Source organism: Staurois parvus, unplaced genomic scaffold (genome assembly GCF_062004578.1).
Source record: "Staurois parvus isolate SC_StPar_1 unplaced genomic scaffold, SC_StPar_1.0 ptg000025l, whole genome shotgun sequence".
NCBI lineage: Eukaryota > Metazoa > Chordata > Amphibia > Anura > Ranidae > Staurois > Staurois parvus.
This window is the reverse complement of record NW_028317821.1, coordinates 8,090,047-8,111,047: the sequence shown is the minus strand read 5'-3', so window position 1 is coordinate 8,111,047 and position 21,001 is coordinate 8,090,047.

The window sequence follows — 21,001 nt, the reverse complement described above, 5'->3', positions numbered from 1 at the left end:
CTTCATGCAGCTGAGTAACTGTCTGCCTGTGTGGTGATACAGGAAGACAACTGTCAAGAGTGTCTGCAGGAGCATGACCTTGCATCCCTGATCTACTGTTTGGAGGTGCATAGCTTTGTAGGCTCCAAGGTAAAAAGAATCATAAAGCATATTTTTTTAGATGCAAAATTATGTGCAATTATTATTTTTTTTAGAAGAAGTGAACTGTGAAAGTGAAAAGATGAGATAAGTTACGATACAAAAATCATACAGTACCAGGTTTTCTAGTACAAAAACTAGGAAAGTGCCCAATCAGTGATTAGCAAAAGGAGAATGGGTAGGATATGTTTACTCCCTGACATGTGAAGTGTTACCCAATATGTGTTGTGCAATTGTTATTTACATGCACATCTGCACCTTATGAATGCGTTTGCATTTTAGATGTGTGTGAACAAGGCGAAGTGGTGTTTTAATTAAAAAAAAAAAAAGCCCACAATGTTTATCCACCATCAATTATGTCATCCAGCGATGCATATCCATGATGACTATGATGCTGCCAACCTGCATAAAGAAGGGTTGTGAGGAAGAGGCCCTTGTCCTCATCAACATGGGGACAAGGTGCTTTGCTAGAGGTTCCCCCTGTGGGGAGCCCTCATACTTGAGGGCATTAACATGGTATGGTTCAGATGAGGGGAAGAAAAAGGAGGGGTAATACAAGGATTCAACCTATGTCTGTAGCCCCTGTCCTCATTATTTCCACCCTCAGGCCTGGGAGAAATAAAGCTCCGGACACCGAAGTGTGTAAGCTAAATCTCTGAACGTTGCATGACAAGAATGGTTATACAAAACTCAGTAGGCGTTGCTTAATCTCAGGATGTCAATTCTTATCAATATAGTTACGTGAAGAACAGGAACTGCAAATAGTTGAGGGCAGGGGCGGACTGACCATTTGGAAACTCGGGCACTGCCCGAGGGCCCGGGGTCAGTAGGGGGCCCCATGAGATGCCCCTGATACCTTTTTCATAGGCTTTTTTGAGTTTGGGCAAGGACACAGGGGCCCCATGATCCCCTATTGCACGGGGGCCCCATGAGTTGTCAGTCCACCCCTGGTTGACGGATACCATATAAGGTAGTTCCGTTTACAGAAATGAAACTAGTCTAAGAAAACGAGAGAGAAGTTACCAAACTGAAACTAACTGTTCACACATCTAAAAATGGAGGCATTGTACAAAAAGGAATGCCAGTTAATAAGAACTATTTCCTTCCAGGTAATAGAGAGGTTTGAGAGAGGGAGTAGGAAGAGTGTTCAGTATTCAAAATACCCCTTCACCAATTCTGGTCAACCCAGAGCCCAGACCTGTCTCCCTGAGGCTCAGGAAATGTTATCAAGCAGCCTGGATCTACAACTGCATGTTTTGTTTCAAATCTGCTGCCCTCATGCCCACACAACCGCTTTCACAGGCACTGCATTGCCATGCATTAAACAAAAGAGTGTGGAGTGAGGGCAGGGGATAGGGTGGAAGAGGGAACATTCGCCCATGCACAGACTTCTTCAGAAGGTAGAAATTAGGATGCTTATTACAAACTGTTTCTGAAAATACTGACAGTTGGCAATATCTGAATTAACCTATACTTAAAATCTAAAAATTTGTTTAACAAGGATTTGTTGGCACAATTTACTGTGACAAAGCAATAAGCAACCAAAGAAGCAAGAAGAAAAAAACATACACTATTAGCATATAATTCCCATTTAGAAGCAGCAGAGCACTTCTTCACATGTAACAGTGCCTAGTCATCCAACTTTGTTCTTGTCTTATGGGTGCCTATAAGGACATCATCAGATCTCTATTACTTCTGATTATTAGATTACATTAATGGTTTCAACAGGATGTAAGAGGTAGTGCCTGTCTGTAAATAGTGTTGGAAGGCCAGTTTTCCAGTTCCGGAGGCCTGTAACTTTGCAGGGATAAGATCTATAGGATTTGTTACCCCAACAGTTCTACCAAAATGTTCTGCTTCCCTGTATGGCCTCAAGCCTGGGCAGGGGTACACTTCTACTCAATTTAAGGCCTCAGTACACATGTAGTTTAAGGTGCAATGCTTCAGTGAATTGCATCGTCACAAAATTCCATGATACACAAGGTATGGTAAGAAAAGACTGCTATGCATCATCCCAGACCACCAATACACCCCTACTACTACTACTACTGTCCTTCAAACATGCTGCTTTTTTCTCTCCCCCAGTACTGGCTATTTATAATTAAAGTATTACTAAACCCACAACAGTAAATTCAGTTTGTATATGCAGTAAAGCATGCTTGTTATACTCACTGTGGAATATAAGGGGTTAATCTTCTGCATTGTGTTAAAAGGCTTGATTCTGTCTTCTCTGAACTTCCCCTTCTTTCAGTGTCCCCTTCTAATCTCTCGATAAGACATATTTTGTGGAGTCACTCTACACATGCTCAATTTGGTGTGTATTGCTAGAGAGGGATTTTTGCTTGGGAGATCAGCACAGGGCCAATCAGCACTGTCCAGGCAGAGGTCAGGGGTTCTGCATCCTCCTACAGCAGAAAGAAAACTCCTCCTACAAGCTTTAACCAGGCTTGGCTGGACACTGGCAGAAGCCACAAGACTGCTCTAACTGCTGATGAGAAGGTATTTTGCAGTTTATATTTACTAAACAAATTGCACTTCCATGTTCTGTGTACTGTGGGAGATCAGATATAGTGAATGCAGGGTTATGGGTTTAGTAACACTTTAAGTGGTTGTCCTAATCCTGTACTAGATAGATTGTCTTGCTTTAACAGGTTGCCTGCACCCTTGCAGAAAATTCTATTACTTCATATACATAGGACTTTAGCACATGCAACGACAAATGTTCCTGCAGAATGACTTGGTTTACTGTAACAAACATGAACATTTCACATAATTTGTACAGAAGCACATTTCCATAAACATGGTAAAGAACAGATTGTAACTCAAGCAAACAAGTCATCTATCCATTTTGTTGGTAATTGGTCATGGACAGGGTTTAACAGAAAACAACTCTTCCCAGGTAGGACAAAAGGACGGGATATTGGGATACTCACACATCAGTAGCAAGGTCATTTATGTAAAGCTTATGTTCTATCATGTTCAGATCTGAGGCCCTCATCCTTAGGCTGGGTACTCCAGAGAGAAATTCAACTGCAGTCCCCACAAGTTCTGTCACATCTCTAGGACCCAGGACACCCCACCCTAGCCCATCCCTTAAACTCTATTTAAGAGCTACTCCATGCCTGCAAGGCTGGTACCCAGATTAAGAGGGTGAAAGAAGAGCTAATAATAGCTTATGCTTTTGGTAATATAGTGGACATTTTTAAGCCACACATCAGTGTTGAATGGGTAAAAAAAAAGTATGTCTGGGCAAATGAGCAACTAAAGAATGGGTATGGTAGGTGCTAAAGCATTCACCATTAAACTGCTATACGCTCTTTGAGGAAAGAGGCCTGCTTCAAAGTTAACCTGAATTGTAAAAAATTATACCTGCCTAGCTGTCATACTGATCCAATGGCTTCAGCACTTTTTATATCACTGATATAGAAAATGCATTTAGAGAGTAAAGCCAGGTAAAACTGTTCACGTTGTGATTAGCTGTTTGTCTGGAGATTCACTGTAAAGGACAACTATGGGGAAAAATGCACATGTACGTAAAAAAAAAAAAAAAAAAAAAAAAAAACTTGTTATGGGTTTAATAATGAGTGCTGCTTTGGCTGAACTCCACTAGGGAAATTTATAGTTCCCTGACTATCAGTTTACACCTGCTGTTAAAAACCGAAGTTTTCTATCAAACCATTACAGTACATTTACACTGTATTCTTGAGAGAGAAAAATATTAGATGACTAAACTCCATTGAAGAAACCCCATTACAAAAAATTAACAAAAACTAAGTTTTATGTATTCCCTGGGAGATATAGTACACATGGCACTGTCTCCCATTCAGTTGCTAAGCCCCCCCCCAGTGTCTGAGAACACTTTTACAAAGGAGATGAATTTGTGAGTGACAACTCTGTTTTCTGGCAATAGGAGCCACTCTGAAGACCAGTTCTGCCATTCGCGCACACAGCAAGCATGTAAACTATTTTCAAACCCACTGCAGCGATCTTTCACTATAAATGAACGAACAGGGCTGCTGGGGTATCTCATAAAGACAGTATGGTAGTCAAAGTAGTCAAGGCACATATGTTCCAAAGAAGGTGCTCTTGATAAGTATCTTAGAGACAAACTCAGTTCACATCAATCCAGCCTGGATTGATATGAACTGAGTTTGTTTCCAAGATTTTTGTGTACCCCCTATGTGGAGAGTCAATGTTTAATGCGGAGCAATAGATTTTTTTAATGGGACATAAAGTTTTTTTATGGTACTTAGTTTATCTTCTATATGTCCACACACAGTCTATGACTTAATATTTCATTTATAGTTGTCATATCTGTGCTCTGTTTGCAATGGTTTGGGAGTAATATTATTTTACTTTTAATGTTATAATGTTATAAAGTACAAAAGTGATTTAGCTGATGTTTTATTACTGTTTCATTTTTACTATGCACATTAAATGTTTGCTTGCAAATAAACATTTATTTTAGGCACGGAATTCTTTGAGTTTTCAAAAGAGGGAGCCGCTTGATTTCAGGTTCTCTAACCAAAACTTACAAAAGCTAGAAAATCTATGCAAATCCACTGCGCATTTTCTTTAAAGGTTGACAAACTGATATTTGGAACCTTGGAAGGCAATGGAAGGGTGAACATATCTTCCCCCTCTCCCACCCCCTAATACATCTTAGTCTTTCATATCTCACATGTACACCAACGACGAGATTTCACCACTATAGTCTGCACTTTTTTCACTTCCCTTTTCTAGCGCTCACAGAAAGCCATAAAACTGGTACAACAGTCTTGCTGCTAAAAGCTGGAAAGGTAAAGAAATATATTACAGTTCTGTCCACAAGGTAAAATAAAATTTGGAAATATTTATACATAATTATGTCATAGTTTGGTGAATTTAATAGAACTGGATACACTTACAACTGAACAGTATAATTGTATACCACAACAATGAGATCTGTGAATTTACACCCTCCCCAAACATTTCTCTCTCCAACATATAGTTTCTTTAGAAGCATTCACAGCCGGCACTTTGGTATGGATTGTTGCCCAACACATTATAATTCTGTAATAGGATTGATCTGCACATATAAAAAAGAAGCCAAAGAAAGGATCACATCTTAGTGGCAGTGATCCAGCTTGGAAAGACAATTCCTTATCCAATACAACATTCTTTAAACTCTAACAGAGAGAATAATTTAAAAATAATAGTAATGTGAAAATTGCCGTAAAAATAAATCAGTATTCATTTTACTGTATGCAGATCACCTAAGATGAATTTAATTGTCTAGTTGATTGCACTTTCTAAGTGATCCCTTCTCCTTGTATTGCTTTTCTTAATAAAGATGTAAATATTTCCTTTGTGATCATACAGCCAACTCAAGAAAGCCTGGCAACCTATCTAATCAAATGTTCTGAGATGTTGCAATGGAAAAATACAGGTTTCATGTGACTGTCAAGGTTTCTGTTCCAATTGTACTGCTGGGAGTTATCTTACTGAACAAACTTTCTTTCTAAGAAATCATTATTGACAGTTTGTGTGGTCATTTCACAGGCGGGTAATAGGACAAGAGTTCAAACACCTGACAAGCTTGGAAATGGTTTCATATTGCTCGCATTATGCACGTTTGGTAATCTTCAATATTGGATTTTCAGAACTCATTGAAATCATTTTAACTGTTTTCTTACTGTAATGTGGAAAACAAATGAATGCATGTCAATATGATAGTGTATGGATTAGTTTAATTTTTCTTCCTATTATTATGAGGACAAAAATATATACCTTCCAATATAAGGGGAGTTTTAGCAGTCATTATGTCTAAAATAAGAGTCCTTATCCCTTGAGCCACAAATAGCTTGACTGGAACACATTCTTCATCTAAGAATAGAAGAGCAGGACCAATCTTTCCTTAGAATTCCGTGAATTCAGATGATCCACTACAGCTTTTTACAGAGTAAGCCCATATGTTTAACTGGAGATAACCACTATTCTCTATAATTACAAAAATCGATTTCTGTCTCATGCATTCCCCATAAAGAAGAAATAGTTTCTCCAGTTAACATGGTTAAATGTATTTACAGAAAAGAATACTTCAGGCAGGTATTAAAATTATTATTTAAAGCAATTATGTATTCATGAAAATTAATTAAAGTATACAGTATATAATTAAAAAAAATAGATACGGTATATGCCGCACATCTCTGCAATACATGCACATTTCCCTATGTCTTGTACTGTTAAAGATTCTATACGCAAGTACAGAAAAATACTTGTTGATCTGGAAAAAAATACATTCAGTTCCTGATTGTAGACTGACAACACATTGTCTTTTTCTTAAATGAAATAGCAAGAAATGGTGTCAACCCTAACCAGTAGTTGCCACCTCATTCCTAATCTCTACAACAAAAGGGAGAACTGGATTGTGGTCCAAAACAAGAACTGGGAGGACTCCTTTACATAATACAGGAGGTGTGCACAGGATATTTGTAGGTCTGACTCAGATTTCTGACATGATCAACGGGTATCTTTTTTTGCATCTATCCAACACATATGACAAAATGCTTTCAATGTTACAGTATATTTAACATACCAGAATGTAGTAAATCAAAGACATTCATTGTTAGTATTTATGTAGCACCTTCCAAGTTTAGCTAGGGGAAGCTAGACCCTAATGGTTAGTGAGGAGCTGGTTAGCAGCTTAAGTGAGATAGTCGGAGGGGTCAAATTCTGGTCAGGACTGAGAGACTCTGCAGGCCAGCCCCTCTGGAATTTTCTCCTGCTCTGAGGCTTTCGGAGGAGGGCCTTGGAGGCAGTGGGTGGATTTGAGAAGTGGTTGTCTGCACTCTTGAGAGACCTCACCAAATCCCCAACAGAAGGCTTGGCAAGGGGCTGGGACTCCCTTAAATGTGTTTGAGCCTGCTCAGTGGCAGGAGTATGGTAGTGGGAGAGGAGTGTGGAGCAGGAAGATGTGAGGCTGGAGGAGGAAGGCTGCCATTAGACCTAGAGAGCTGGGGCCTGCCTGTGAGCCTGCAGTCAGAGAGGAACAAATGTTGGGACTCACTGGCCCCAGAGTGAGGATCACCTGTATGGCAGGGAAGGAGCAGCCCAGCTTATAGGTCTGGTAGCAGCAGCCATCCCGCAAGCGGCACAGGAGAGTACCTGAGTAAGTACACCTGCACCCCCTGGGGAAATAGGGGAAGGAGCACTCTGGTGGGAAACCAAAATTAGCCCCCTGCTAGTTACTGTTACCCATTTAATGAAACAGAGGCCAGATACCCTGCTCAGGAAGAAAGTCTCCAGATTGCTGGGTGAAGAGTTCATCTAGGGTCTGGGGTGGTAAAGCTAGGAGCTGCTGGCTATCACTTGTGAATAGTTCAGGAAATTGTCCTTAGATTTCGGTTCCCTTGGGCATCCTATACCCCTCTTACCCTATCCAAGTTCTAATCCCCTCAAACATCAAAACCCACACTCAAGGACTGATTTCTGGATGCTGGATGAAAGTTTGTATGGAAAATACTAAATGACTGGTGGCTGTGCAGGACTATAGGAGGACCCAAGTCTCTTAGCAATCCCCAAGGGGGTGATGCTACACTTACATTTACATTAAATGTAAAAAATTGCCAAGAATATACAGTGAGCTCTCGTGTGAGCAGGTGGTATCCCCTTATTTCTCTGATGTTAGACACCCACCCCCCCTGCAGCTGACAGATGGACAAGAGTGGCTGCAGTTAGAGGGACTGGACATTTCCAGGGCTGTGTGCAGCCCAACTAAGTCCTGCTCACCAATAAGGGGTAATGAAATGCGTTTACCTAACAGTCCTCCACTGTATTTCCACTGTCTGTATAGGTTTTATCTTGATTTAATAAAGTGGATTATTTGGAGTGCAGCCGATCAGACATCCTTTGTTCTCATCTATGCAGCACACGAGCTGGGCTAGCACCTACAGGAGGAGTTGTGCTTGGAGATTAGGAGTCTCTCTCCCTTGAGCAGTGCTAAACATATATGATACAGGCAGAGGTGCTTCTCAGAGTCAATAACATCAAAAGACCTGAGCACAGGTCATTCTGGAACCAGGATAAAAAGTAATGACGAAGTTAAGCAGCTTGTCAGACGTTTAAGTGTTGGGCAGATTGCAAATATTGAAGAATTTTATGATTTGAATAAATGATAATGTTATCAGCACTTCCCATTGAGGGTATTGGGATCAAGCATCATACTGTAAAGCTATAAAAGCATTTCAGTTTTGTCAGACTGTGGTCCTAAGGGTAATTTAACTCATTAGGAGTACATGGCGTGTAATAAAATGTCTTACACAGGGCTAATTGATATCGTAAAGCCATTTAGACCTGATCTGAACTGATAGCTGTCCTTCATGACCTGCAAAAGACCCCTTATTCAATTCACAGTCTCAAACTCTACATATAATCTATAAAATTAGATATGATAAAGCTGCATTACTGCTGATTACATATTTGAATAAAACACTGAACGGATCAAGATCACACATGACTAGGCTATCATACATGAGAGGTGGAATAACTATCTTACACCTCTTGTGTGACCTGCCTGTCTGATGCATATTATGCTTAAGTGGTTGTAAAGGTAGAAGGAAAATCTTCTGTGTGCTGCTCCCCCCACAGTCCTCCAAAATTTTACCTTAACCTCCCTATCGATCCAATAATGTGTACAAGAGCCTCAGCTGTCCCATGACTCCCCACTGGCTCCCACTGCTGTCAATCATAGCCAGTGAGACAATGAGAAGAGCAGGGGGTGGGGCAGAGCCGTTGCTCTATGTGCCTTATGGATGCATAGAACTGGACTTGAGAGCGAGCATGCACCAGTCTCCCCATAACAAGTGGCTTGCTAATGGGGGGTACTGATCAAGGGGAAGGAGCCAGGAGCACTGACAGGAGACCCGAGAAGAGGATCTAGGCTGCTCTATGCAAAACCACTGCATAGAGGAGATAAGTATGGCATGTTTGTTTGTTTTTTTCGTTTTTTTAAAGTTGAACATTTAGTACCATTTTAATATCTCTGGAATAACAATTACATACTGCACAATAATATGTGAGTTACCAGATCAAGACATGTGGCATACTCAAAATATTAACACGTTTAGAAAACTGTATCTGAGAGGGACAGCTGAATGATCATAAAGACTCGGATATCCTATCACCCACTCCACAGACCTTCTCATTGGTAAGATAATTTTTTATATATATATATATATATATATATATATATACATACAGTGGGGATCGAAAGTTTGGGCACCCCAGCTAAAAATTTGTATTAATGTGCATAAAGAAGCCAAGGAAAGATGGAAAAATCTCCAAAAGGCATCAAATTACAGATTAGACATTCTTATAATATGTCAACAAAAGTTAGATTTTATGTCCATCATTTACACTTTCAAAATAACAGAAAACAAAAAAATGGTGTCTGCAAAAGTTTGGGCACCCTGCAGACTTAATATCTTGTACTGCCCCCTTTGGCAAGTATCACAGCTTGTAAACGCTTTTTGTAGCCAGCCAAGAGTCTTTCAATTCTTGTTTGAGGTATCTTTGCCCATTCTTCCTTACAAAAGTCTTCCAGTTCTTTGAGATTTCTGGGCTGTCTGTCACGCACTGCTCTTTTAAGTTCTATCCATAGATTTTCAATGATGTTGAGGTCATGAGATTGTGAAGGCCATGGCAAAACCTTCAGTTTACACCTCTTGATGTAATCCCCCGTGGATTTCGAGGTGTGTTTAGGATCATTATCCATTTGTAGAAGCCATCCTCTCTTTAACTTCAGCTTTTTCACAGATGGCATCAAGTTACCATCCAAAATTTGCTGAAATTTTATTGAATCCATTTTTCTTTCTACTCGTGAGATGTTCCCTGTGCCACTGGCTGCAACACAACCCCAAAGCATGATTGATCCAACCCCATGCTTAACAGTTGGACAGAGGTTCTTTTCATTAAATTCTGTGCCCCTTCTTCTCCAAACGTACCTTTGCTCATTCCGGCCAAAAAGTTCAATTTTAAACTCATCGGTCCACAAAACTTGTTTCCAAAATGCATCAGGCTTGTCTATATGTTCATTTGCAAAGTTCAAACGATGATTTTTGTGGTGAGGACGTAGAAGAGGTTTTCTTCTGATGATTCTTCCATGAAGACCATATTTGTACAAGTATCTCTTTATAGTGGAATAGTGTACCACAACTCCAGTGTCTGCCACATCTTTCTGGAGGGATCGTGCAGTCAAACGTGGGTTTTGAATTGTTTTTCTCACAATCCTGCAAGCTGTTCTGTCTGATATTTTTCTTGGTCTTCCAGATCTTGCTTTAACTTCCACTGTTCCTGATGACTGCCATTTCTTAATTACATTCCGAACAGAGGATATTGACATCTGAAAACGCTTTGCTATCTTCTTATAGCCTTCTCCAGCTTTGTGAGCGTCAACTATTTTCAGTTTCAGTTTTCTAGACAACTTCTTAGAAGAACCCATGGTGCTGATTGTTGGGGCAAGGTCAGATGAGTCTGGGCATTTAAAACCTTTAAGATTGACATCTCCTGGTCATCCCAGATGATGATTGAGAACAATCCATGACACTGGCAGGTCTCAGCTTGGCAAAGGGGGCAGTGCATGCTATAAATTCTGCAGGGTGCCCAAACTTTTGCAGACGCCATTTTTTGTTTTCTGTTATTTTGAAAGTGTAAATGATGGAAATAAAATCTAACTTTTGTTGACATATTATAAGAATGTCTAATCTGTAATTTGATGCCTTTTGGAGATTTTTCCATCTTTTCTTGGCTTCTTTATGCACATTAATACAAATTTTTAGCTGGGGTGCCCAAACTTTCGATCCCCACTGTATATATATATATATATAATTGTGTGTGTAACAAAGATATTTGTTTCAAAAATACAGATGACAAAGTAAGAGGTCAGCAACCACAAAATAAAAAGGGCCCAAATAATGTGGCCAAGTCATAAAAACAAATACTGTACAATCATAAGCAGGCCAAGTGCAATAGAAGAGTGAGTACATGTCAGGGATGCGGGTGTGACCAGAAGTGTGTGGACTGACACAGGGAAACACAGGCCTCAGATATGGTATAAATAAGACAATTTATTAAGACTAACAATACAAATATAAACGCAGTGCACCAAACCCCAAGCTAACACAAATACATACAACAAGGTGAAACAAACCCAAACCTAAACTGATATAGATACACAGGTACATACACATATAGAGCACAACGTAGTCAGGCAGGCCGGGTCGATAACTATCGGGCAGGTAGGTACAGGAGGAGCAGGCGGAGAGTAGTCAGGTCACGAGCCGGGTACAGCAACTAACGGACAGGCAGGTACAGGGGGTCAGGCAGAGAATGGTCAGGGTCACAAGCCAGGGATCAAACAGCAGAAGTCAGCAGAGGTCAGGATCAGGCAGGATCGGCAACAAGTCAGGCAGAAACAGGAACAGGAATGCAGGTTACAAGATACAGGGGCCCATGGAAAAACACACACCAAGGCACAGACTGCCGGTTTGACCATCCCTTAAATACACCTGCAATCAGCCCCAGGTGATGGCTAATTGCTGAAGTGAACCTCTGTTGAGAGCACCCGCTGGCCAGCCCTGGTACTGCAGCCCAGAAGGCAGGTGAGTCCCACCACTATTGGCAAGTGCATTCCTGACAGAACATAAGAGGCTAGTACACAATGAAGGTCAAAAGTTGCGTATGGAGACAAATGGGTAGAGTAGGTTAAAAAGGGAAACACCTTGGGGGGAGGGAGGGGAGGGCAGCAGAATGGGAAGTTCAATGGAAGATAGCCCAGCAGAGGTCAGGGAGACCGAAAATCAGATATCAGGGTGTAGACCCATACTCAGATTGATCCCACTCATCCCAGATATTGTCAAACTGTAATAAAGTATTGTTAACTAAGGCTGTTAGGTATTCCATTCTACAAATATCAGTGATGATATTTAAGAGTAATGCAAAGGTGGGTGGTTCTACTGATAACCAGCAAATCAGAATAGATCTACGTACAGCCAGCAAAACATGGAATATCGGCTGTTTGGTTGGTTTACTAAGACCCGAGAAGGGAAGACCTAACAGATAATAGATTGGATCTAATGGTAGGTTCACATTAAATAAAGTTTGAAGGAGATACATCACAGATGCCCAGTAAGGATGTATGAGTGAGCATTGACAAAAAATATGGAAATGAGAACATATATCAGTACCGCATCTCCAAAATCAGTGGGAAAGTGATAAATCATAGCGATGCAGGAATTCTGGGGTTCTGTACCAGGACATTATTACCTTAAAAGCAGTCTCTCTCTGCACCACCCCATGAGATGATTTGGAAATGGAACACCATATCTTCTCCCAACTAGGGAGGGGTATGGGCCTCTAGTACCTGGATCGATTTGTTCATATAGGAAGGGAGATCTGCTGTGAGGGGAGTGAACTCATAAAGTCATTTGTAGATTTAGGATATTAAATGCAGCTGATAGGGACCTTGGGTGCTTATACACTATATTGCCAAAAGTATTGGGAAGCCTGCCTTTACACTCACAACTTTAAAAGCATCCCAATCTTAGTCCATAGAGTTAAATATTGAGTTGGCCCACCCTTTGCAGCTATAACAGCTTCAACTCTTCTGGGAAGGCTGTCCACAAAGTTTAGGGGTGTGTCTATAGGAATATTTGACCAGTCTTCCAGAAGAGCATTTCTAAGGTCAGGCACTAATGTCGGGTGAGAAGGCCTGGCTCACAGTCTCCACTCTAATTCATCTCATGGTGTTCTATCGGGTTGAGGTCAGGACTCTGTGTAGGCCAGTCAAGTCCACCCCAAACTCGCTCATCCATGTCTTTATGGACCTTGCTTTGTGCACTAGTGCGCAGTCATGTTTGAACAGGAAGGGGCCATCCCCAAACTGTTCCCACAAAGTTGGGAGCATGAACTTGTCCAAAATGTCTTGGTATACTGACACCCTAAGGGCTCGTTCACACTAGGCTGTTTTGCCAACGCTTGCCAAACGCCCCTATAGCGTTTGGCAAGCGTTGGTCCGGTGTTTGCGGAGCGTTTTTAACGCTCGGCAAACGCTCCGCAAACGCCGCATGCGCGGTTTAGCGGCGGTTGCAAGGCGTTTGCCGAGCGTTAATAACGCCCCACAAACGCCTATAATGCATTTGAGTGGTGTTACCGCTCCGCAAACGCCCCGCAACCGCGTCGCAACCGCACCGCAAACGCCGGCCGGGCGTTTGCGGAGCGGCACCATAGACGAGAATAGGAGGCTTCAAAGCCTCCTGACTCGACCAGAGGCGTCCGTTTTGCCGCGACGCAAACGCTCCTGTTAGAACAGCACCATGTGCTGTAATGTGCAGAATTGGCAGAGGCGTTTGGGAAGCGGTAAAAACGCTTCCCAAATGCCTCTCTGCCGCCTGCACACAAGGCTAGTGTGAACGTAGCCTTAGAGCTCCCTTCACTGGCATGAAGGGGCCAAGCCCAACCCCTGAAAGACAACCTCACACTATAACCCCCCCTCCACCAAACTTTACACTTGGCACAATGCAGTCGGGCAAATATCGTTCTCCTGGTAACTGCCAAACCCAGACACATCCATCAGATTGTCAAACAGAGAAGTGTAATTTGTAACTCCAGAGAACAGGTCTCCACTGCTCTAGAGTCCAGTGGTGGCGTGCTTTACACCACTGCAACTGATGCTTTGTATTGCAATTGGTGATGTAAAGCTTGGAAGCAGATGCTCGGCCATAGAACCCATTCCATGAAGCTCTCTATGCACTGCTGTTGTGCTAATCTGAAGGCCACATGAAGTTTGGAGGTCTTTAGCTATTGACTCTGCAGACAGTTGGCGACTTCTGCACACTGTATGCTTCAGAATGCGCTAACCTCGCTCTGTCATTTTACGTGGTCTACCTCTTGGTGGCAGAGTTGCCGTTGTTCCCAGTTTGTTAAAATACCACTAACAGTTGACCGTGGAATATTTAGTAGCAAGGAAATTTCACGGATGGACTTATTGCACAGGTGGCAACCTATCACAGTACCACACATGAATTTACTGAGCTCCTGAGAACAACCCATTCTTTCACAAATGTTTGTAGAAGCAGTCTGCATGCCTAGGTGCTTGATTTTATACAACTATGGCCATGGAGGTGATTGGAACACCTGAATCCAATGATTTGGAAGGGTGTCCCAATACTTTTGGCAATATAGTGTATATTCATTTAGTGGGCCTATCTAAAGAGAGGGAAAGGGATAAAGAAGAGAAACAAATGTTTAATTTGAAGATAAGAATAGTGCAAATGTTTTGGGATATGATATTTAGATTCCAGGTCTCCAAAGTAGAGCAGCTCACGAGTTACAGGGCGGACAAAATGGCAAAGCTGAAATAGGGTAGCTTGGGTCCATGGAGCCATGTGCCTGTAGTAAAGACTATTAGGTATAAGAAGGTTGAGAAGTACATTGGAGAGGGGGCAGGGGCATGATGAGGAGAGAGAGTACCATTTATAAGTATTATGCCAGATGTTTAGAGAAAATAACATAGAAGCCAAACAAAAATGTTTCAAAGCTGTGTCAGTATGGAGAAATGTGGATCACGCCAGGGCACAAGGGTGTACAGGGTAGCTGGAGCCCAGTTTGATAGACCTCATTGGTCAGATCATTTTGTCAACACCATCCTCAAGCATCAGAAAAGAGTGGCTGCATCAGTAGTCTACTGCTCTCTTTTTACCATCAAACAAGGAACATCAGCAAGATTTATGAGAGACACTAATCCTTTTTTGTGTAAATATTTTGTTTGCACCATTTTTACTTGTTTTTCTTATTAAACAATATTCTAAAATCATTAAATTGTACCTAATTCACTAAGCAAGAACTTAAGGAATCCCTATCTTTCTGAAGAGTGGTACTATCAGGGACGGACTGACAATTCATGGGACCCCTGGGCAATAGTGGATCATGGGGCCCCTGTGTCCTCGCCCACACTCAAACCACACCCAAAAAAGCCTATGAAAAGGTACCAGGGGCATTTCATGGGGCCCCCTACTGACCCCGGGCCCTCTGGCAGTGCCCGAGTTCCCAAATGGTCAGTCCGCCCCTGGGTACTATATATCTATGGATATTCCTGGCTATGGTGACAGACATTTTATTAATAATTGTTATTGTGAACATTTAATATTTATGACAAAATATCTGGTGGCAGATTGTGGACTTGATGGGCTAATTGCATAGTTAACCAAACCCAGTGACAGTTGTTCTCAGTCTGCTGCACTGGAAAATCTTTGTGCAGGGTGAGGGCAAGAGTGTCATCATTGCATATCAGTGACAGTACAGTGTGAGTTTGACCAGCCATTTGTCAGAAGTTGGTGAAGGTGGCCAGGGTCTGACACAATATATACTATTCCTTTATTTAAAAAAAAAACAAAAAACATTGTTTAAGGGGGAATACTTTTACTACTTGCTCTCTGTTATGTATAGGCAAATTCTAAAATCATTTTTACATAGTACTCTTCACTCACAGTGACCCTAGATGTTAAGAAATTTAGCAAAAATGAATCATTTCTTCATTACTATGTATGTCTATATAAAATAAACATAGAGATGCATAAAAGATGATGGAAAGATGCCTGCATTTTTTTCTGGAGAGGTGAGGGGGTTCCTGCAAAATCACCGCTCACCCTAAGGATATAATTCTAACTATGGATGATGAGTGTTTTATGCTGTGCAGCATATAAAAATAATTGAAAACAATTTAGGGTCAGAAATTCACAAAACCATCCAATTACCCAATGTTTTAATATAACAGCACTCAATTACATGGCTGTTTAGTGGATCACCAAGCAGATCATTTATGGTTAGGCAATGTCATATTCTTAAAAGATATTTTAACACACTTGAGCCAGGCTGTATGTTTTTTCAGCATCATTTCTTAAATAAAGGATCTGAAATTCCTGTTTTCTGTCAGAACCTTCTTCCAAACCCTAATCATGGGTAATTCCAATCCACAAGAGCCACTAACAGGCTGCATTCTCAATATTAAAGGGAATTTTATGACCTCACATGGAACTGTGCTAATGAAAAAGGTAGCCCTTAAAGATATCCTCCATGTATATATGTTCTAGTGTGTGTGTGTGTGTGTGTGTGTGTGTGTGTGTGTGTGTGTGTGTGTGTGTGTGTGTGTGTGTGTGTGTGTGTGTGTGTGTGTGTGTGTGTGTGTGTGTGTGTGTGTGTGTGTGTGTGTGTGTGTGTGTGTGTGTGTGTGTGTGTGTGTGTGTGTGTGTGTGTGTGTGTGTGTGTGTGTGTGTGTGTGTGTGTGTGTGTGTGTGTGTGTTCATGCGTGCTTCTTATTGGTCAATGCCATGTGTACTTTTTTTGCATTCCTTCAGGCTAGGTTCACATCTGTGTGGATGGATCCGAACGAAAATCCGTGCAGCCGCAACACCCGCACAGAGAAATGCGGTCCCGCGGGCAAGTGCCATTAGTTCCAATGGCACACCGCCTGCACTGGAAAACGCAACCGTACTGGGAACCAAAGTTGCCGTGCGGGCTGCATTTTCAGAAGAAGTGTAGGGACTTCTCTGCGTGTCACGGGGCACAGGAGTCCATTCAAATGAATAAGCTCTCGTGCTACCGCAAAACACGGCCACATATATGTGAACCAGGACTTATAGTCCTCATCTCCTGCATGTCTGCTGTAACCGTAGGCCATTTAGATTATGTAATTTATTTACCATTTTATTTATAAAAGTAAGGCATTCCAAAGAACAACAAAATAATAGGAGTTTTTCCAGAACATAGAAAATGAATAAATATATGAAAGGTATTCATGCCGCAGATAGGATTCCATGCAAGCATTGGGCTGACATTATCTTTTTGCAAGGTCTGTATAGTATTGATACAAATTAACAAGTTGAACCAGTTGTTACTTTAGTAACAAAACAGAAGAAAACCCCTCTATATCACCAAACTTGAAGATGTCATAGAGAAAATCATATTGTTATAGTGTCATGTCCTTATGTGATATACTGTACATAATGGATTCTATATGGTATATTATATCTGATTGTGCCCTGCAGTTGGACTGTTGCAATAAGACTCCAGACACCAGCACAGACTATTTTGTTATTGAGAAATCTAAACTCCAGTCAGCTGATAAAACCCCCCACAGATCACAATAGTCCCCTCTTAAGTACCTTTGACTGTCTAATTCTGATTTTCTGTGTATCCCTCAAACACATCAGACTCTATGGGGGAGTCATAGGACAGGGAACTTTGAGAAGGAACCTTTAGGCCTCGGTCAGACACCATGTGCAGAAAAACTGATGAAAACTGACATGCAGATTTCACTTGCAGAGACATCACTTTACATCAGTTTTCATACATGCTTCAATGAGTTTTATACATGTTGCAGATTCCTACGCAGAAAAAATCTGCACGTGATAGTAGTGTTGTGGTGTGACTCTGTTCTAATATCTACAGTATAATTAGGTGGTCTCACAGTTTAACCATTTGAGGAGATTTTACCGCCTTCATGACCAGGCCATTTTTTGCTATTTAGCACTGCACTACATGAACTGGTAATTGCGTGGTCATGCAACACTGTACACATTACATTTATATCATTTTCTTCACACAAGTAGAGCTTTATTTTGGTGGTATTTGATCACCAATGGGTTTTTTATATATATATTGTGGGGGTTAGCTCACGTGTGGGATCACCTTTCCTGGGAAAAAGGTAGACCGCACAGCAGGCTTTCTTTAAAATCTGACTGGTCATCAGTTTTATTCAAAGGTTTGCAAAAATATCAAAACAAACAAAACAGAAAATAAACCCTTGCCATCCAGGCACTAAATAAACACAGAACTTTTCCTATCTCACTGGTGAAGGGCTTCTCCCTGTCACCAAAAAAAACAAAACAATAAGCAAACCTTTTTCCTTGTTTGTATAACACACACTTTCATGCACCGCTCTCTCAGGAATGGCTCTCTGAGTCCCAAGCCATGAGCAGCTCCTTGCTCCAGCCCTGCCTGATTTATACCAGCTGCTGGTGGTCATCAGTGGAGCCCAAACTCTGGTCTGGATCCACCTCTGCCATTGTGGCCCAGAAAACCCAGACTGGATTTCACCTTAAACTCCCAAGTATAATCGCTTGTGAGGTGACACATAGGGGTTCATTTACTAAAGCTGGAGAGTCCAAAATCAGACTCCCTTCTGCATAGAAACCAATCAGCTAACAGGTTTCATTGCCAAAGCTTCATTGAACAAGCTGAGGTTAGAAGCTGATTGGTTTCTATGCAGAAGGAAGTCTGATTTTGGACTCTCCAGCTTTAGTAAATAAACCCCACAGCGTCCATCGATCACCTTGCCGTTCATACTGTCGCAATATATATATATATATACATATACATATATATATATATATATATATATATATATATATATATATATGACCAAAAATTTAAAAAAACAATATCTTTTACTTTCTGCTATAAAACAAATCCGATAAAAAAAAAATCAAATGTCTTCATAAATTTAGGTCAAAATGTATTCTGCTACATGTCTTTGGTAAAAAAAAAAAAACCCCAACTGTGTATATTGATTGGTTTGTGTGAAAGTTGTTAAAAAGCATCTACAAATTATGATATATACTGGAATAATTTTTTTATATCTACTAGTGACACTAATACAGTGACCAGTGATAATGCTATACACTGTCACTGTACTCAGGGCCATCTTTAAGGAGGAGCAAAAGGGGCAGCTGCCCTGGGCCCATTCATTATTGTGGGGCCCAAAGCAGCTGCCCCATACTTGACAACTGTCCCAGTTTACATTCCCTTGTCCCTTGAAGTGTTCATCCCTTGCTGTGCCCAGATATCTCAGTGTGAAGTGCTGTCACTTATGCTGCCCTATTGCCATCACTCACATAAAGACCATGTCATTATTCACAGGTAAATAACTGGCATTCATATGAAAATAGATATAAGCCAGAAGCATTGATATGTAAATAGAGGGGGCATTCATATATAAATATCATCTGCATTCTTATGTATTTTATGCCTCCCTGAGATTCCAGCCTTTAATTTTTTCATTACATTGGTCGTCAGTGCAAATTCCCTGTTACATTGGCGGTCAGTGTTAATTTCCCTTTGCATGGTGGTAAGTGCAGAATTTCTCTTACACTGATGGTCAGTGTAAATCCCCTATTACATTGGTGGTCGATGTAGAAATGTCACCTCCCATTCCCATCCAGCACTGCCACTGATCCCATCCACCCAAAGCACTACCACTGATCCCATCCCCAAGTACTGCCACAGATCCCATTCCTCCACCAGCACTGCCACTTATCCCATCCCTGCCACCACCGCCACTAATCCCATCCCCCCCACCACTGCCACAGATCCAATCAAACACCCAGCACTACCACTGATCACACCCTCCCCCCAGCAAAGCCACTGATTCCAGGAGTCCAAGAATCCCTAGGAGTTTTCTGTCTATTAGTGGGTCCCATTGTGACAGGCGTGGCGTCAGACCCCCAGCCCTTCTCACCAACTTGTGACCAAAGGACTAGCCAATCTAAAACCGCTCTGTCACATGCGTAACAATGCCATGCTCAGCTGCAACCTGCACAAAGATTTTCCAGCTCACTGGACCACAATCTATGTGCCACAGCCTGAGAGCGATTGTTACTGGGTCAGGTTAATTACGCAATTAACCCTTCACACTGCCACCACCGTCTTTTTGTACAGAGAAGAAGAAACTTGCCGATCTTAGCAATAACACTATGATGTTTGAATAAGCGTCTGTATACACACTGTCACCGCAGGGAGATGTATGCAGAAGTTTAGAACACACAGTAGCGCTCTTCAGAGACAGGGATTCTTAGTTTACATTAAAAAGCTTTAGAAACAGTTCAACGCTTTTCAGAAAATAGGATTTATTACTAAAAAGGTCAAAATGGTGCAATAAAAATATTTACAGAAAAAGATGTAGCCAGTATATATATATATACAAATATAGAGAGCAATAACACAGCAGAGAGATAACAGAAAGAAGTTTAGGGAGGTAGAATACTTGACGTCAGCCTTGGTTTAAGCAGATTCAAGGGTCCTGAACAAAAGGGTACCATTCTCCTAAAGTTAGTTCCTGATGTTAAACGGGAGAAATCTCCACCTTTTCCCCAGGCATAACAGCCTTTTTCTAGGAACCCAGCAGGGTGTCTCCTTAAAACAGAGAACCAATCGCCTCATTTGGGGAGGGGTGTTTAGGAGGGGAACGCAGGCTATGACCTAATCCCTCCAAGTTTATATCATGGTCAATAACCTTCCATAGGTGCATGCAGCAGCCTAGCCACTGGCAGGATAATATGCAGAATGATATTCTGAACGTCCAGACACCAGATATGACATATCTGCTTGGGACGGTTAAGGAGAATACGCTTTCTGCTCTTGGGTAGACGAAATCTAGGGGTGTAAGGTAGCAGGTGACTCGCATTAAACTGATCTGTCCAAATATATGTTTTGTTTCATTGTATGTATTTCCTGCGAGAAGTTATGAAATTATATGAAAAGTGGGTTCCAAATGAGATGTATGTTTTACTGCTATTTCGGAATGCTTTTCAAGTCCAGTGACTGATGGGTTTATAGCTTTACGATCCAGCCAGAGCAATAGTCTGGCAGACTTCATGGAACCAGCTAATTGGGTTTATAACCATGAAGCATATCCAGCTGTGCCCTGTGCACTCCTGAACTCAGCACACACACAGGCCACATTCCATTCAACAAAAAGGGAGGGGGGACTGATTTGGAGTGAGAATGACACATGATGGAGGATCTTTAGCAACATGGTTGTCCGCGTCCA